The 3,113-nt window shown below is 37.8% G+C and overlaps 1 protein-coding gene across 1 annotated transcript in view; it reads right to left on the bottom strand.

Annotated features, from left to right (window-relative positions):
* Positions 1–1,614, bottom strand: part of LOC144979936 (uncharacterized) — a 19,233-nt gene extending 17,619 nt beyond the window's left edge. Inside the window, exon 1 of the mRNA XM_078927259.1 lies at positions 1,517–1,614. The gene's annotated coding sequence lies outside the window, so the exon portion shown is untranslated. The remainder of the gene's footprint in view (positions 1–1,516) is intronic.
* Positions 1,615–3,113: the final 1,499 nt, after the last annotated feature.

Genomic DNA, 3,113 nt, shown 5'->3' with positions numbered 1-3,113 from the left:
CTCCTCCTTATGGTCGTCGTCACCCTGTTCCTTTCTAACACGTCAGCTCTTTTTGAAGATATTTTGTGTGTGTGTGTGTGATTGCCAATTAATTCATGTTTAAAGTCCAATCAAATATTGAGATAACCATTTATTTCAAATGTATTAAAAGTAATGAAACATGGGAATCTTTAAAGCAACTGGTACAATACGCAATGATAGGTCATAACAGACCATGATACAAAGTAACAAAAGCACGGGAGAGTTAAAGCATAAAGAATCCAGAGAAGAATTCCTACCCCCCCCCCCTTCCCTCCCTCCCACCTCCTCAAACGAGTATTTCTGGTCCTTTACTTCTTACACTCCAAGGGGGCTGTACCACGCCTAAGTAATGACTTCTGTGTTCCTTTCTACTCTTATTTTTTATAAAGTGCCACACGGATACTCGAACCCACAACCTTCTGCTCAGGATTTTCTATTCTGACGTATTTTTCTGTGTCTTATAGACTACCCATTGGAGTGGGTGATCTACACAAGGATGAATTAGAATGTTGATAAACACTCCACTATCTGTTCATCTCTAGGAGATCTTGGAATTTTCAAATAATGACCGGACTTCAAATTCAGCGGCGTAACGCTATTGGTTGATTTCTATTTTTTTCTTTTTGAATCGGAATAAAAACAGTGCTTTTTTATTTTTTATTTATGATAAAAACTTATAGAACGTGTGATTTTTTTTTATTATGAACCTGCCACCACCAATTACTGTGGTGACATCACGTCGCTGTATAAACATCAAATTCGTGGAGTCAAACTATATGTTGGGTCCCTTGAAAACTTGAACTAATAAAAGTAGTCCTTCAAAGCCAATGAGCCTGTAGAGCCGGTGTTTATACCGGTTTCTATAGAGTAAAACCGACAATAGCAATTGTTTATTATTCCTTGGACAGGACGCTAGTCTATCAAAAGTACTTGACGCCAAATCTAATAGATTCAGCTAACCAATCGCTGCTGGATTGACAGTGAGGTCGGGGGAAAAAAAATCTAGACTGCCGTGGGATCGATCACAGTCCCATTGCGTATTCTGCGAGTGCTTTACCAACTGAACCCCCCCCCCCCCCCACCCCTTTTTTTTTTTTTTTGAAACGCTATCTTAAACTGGTCATATTAGCACGCATGTCCAGATTTTATAATAAAAAGGCTTGTGGTTCGTCAACCCCCCCCCCCCCGGCCTCTATTTTTTTTTTTTGGTACCTTTTTCTTGAAAGTGTTTTCATATTGTTATCCCTCAGTGCGGTTCATGCCAATTTTATCGTTTCTTATAGTAACATTGTCTTCTGATTTTCTTCTATTGATTGGAAGTACAGTGTAAATGAGAATTTAATAATGATAAAAAAAAAGCAAAAGCAAAACCCCAACTAAAACATCAAAAGCAAACCCCCGAAAATGAAAATAATATATAAAAGCAAAAGAAAGCAAAAAAACAAAAACAAAACAACAACAACAACAACAGCTAAATAATAAAAAACAAACATACCCGATTTTCTATCCGTTTTCACAGCTTGAATATAATTCCTTCACAAGTTAGACTCAAGCCCACGACAATCTCAAAAGTCATACCCTTTCACAAAGGGCAAGATAACTCCATATTAGCGTTTATATAGCATCCTCCACAACACTCCGCCCTCTTTGGACGTGTTATCATATTTGATAATGATATGATGGTGGTAATGACGACGATGATGAGAGAATGGTGAATAACGCCGAAGGCGGGGCTGTGTTTGTGGTATTATGTTATAATTTTGATTTCTCGAATGTGAAAATGGGTGACGTTTTAAGGTGTTTTCTCCATCCCGACTGTGTGGTCTTGTGGTACGACACACCCGTCTTTCGACCGGTAGGCCAATGGTTCGAGTCCCTCTCTGGACGACGCAAAGCTGAATTCTTGTGACAAGTTCTTAATTCATATTGTCTCACAACAATCAGGTGTAAAATTAGTAAATTGTCTCTGTCGCAAAGAGAGAGAGAGAGAGAGAGAGAGAGAGAGAGAGAGAGAGAGAGAGGGAGAGAGAGAGAGAGAGAGAGAGAGAGAGAGAGAGAGAGAGAGATGTAATATCGCTTTACGGGAGTCACAATAATACATTTAAATAACTTCGTCGTTGAGAAGAGTTAGTTTAGTAATCTTTATAATAAAATAAAACACATCGAATGTCTCAATGTTGATAATTGTGACTTTAAACTTAACTTTCTTCTTCTTGATAGTGATTCCGATATATAACTGGATTGATGTGATATGTGAACTACCTACCAATCGTCTCAAAACGGTATTCTGTCTGGATGACTTCATTGGTCTAAATCAAAGTTATAGAGGGAAATAAGAAATTTGATTTCATTTTATAGGGTTTACTGATAAGTCAAGGAGCGGGATATGAGCGTAACTCAACTCATAATCGATCTCCAATGGAAACCGCTACTTGAAAGACGTTCCATCAACAAACTCCTCATAATATTCCAAAAAGCACAACATGGAAAACTCGAAATTCCAATTTGCCATTTGAAACGGAACAACAATAAAACAAGAAACTCATCATTTCATTTTGAAATCCCCAACTCAAGAACAAACCATCATCTTTACTCTTTCTTCCCCTACCCCATCCGACTTTGGAACTCCTTACCAACCACTTGTATACAAGACCTTTCGACTGATGACTTCAAAAAATCGCTCCCTGCTTCCCTCTAAAACACCTGTTACTGAAATAGCGGCCATACAATCTTCAGCCTGAAGCTTTGGCCTTAATGGAAGAAGAAGAAGAAGAAGAAGAAGAAAAAGAAGAAGAAGAAGAAGGTATTGGCGTTAGATACAAACCTGAAAGGTGTGTATGAATTAGTCTGGAGACAGGCTGATTTCATTCAAATTTTTTTTAATTTGTAAATATTTATTCCCAGCTTTGTCTGGCAATGATTCAAACACGTTTATCAGATCTTTAAGGTTTATTGAGTGCACTCGAGTGTACATATAAACAGGTCTGACATCCGAACATCCTTATGGGCCCGGTTTAACATTGTTGTAATGGAAAATATTTTGCGTCATTTTTTTTAGATTTCCATTACAGCAATGAGCTTATAAGGAAAAC

Source organism: Berghia stephanieae, chromosome 9 (assembly GCF_034508935.2).
Source record: "Berghia stephanieae isolate SIO BIC M18660-M18661 chromosome 9, UCSD_Bste_1.3, whole genome shotgun sequence".
Lineage (NCBI taxonomy): Eukaryota > Metazoa > Mollusca > Gastropoda > Nudibranchia > Aeolidiidae > Berghia > Berghia stephanieae.
This window is presented reverse-complemented; position numbering and strand designations above follow the sequence as displayed.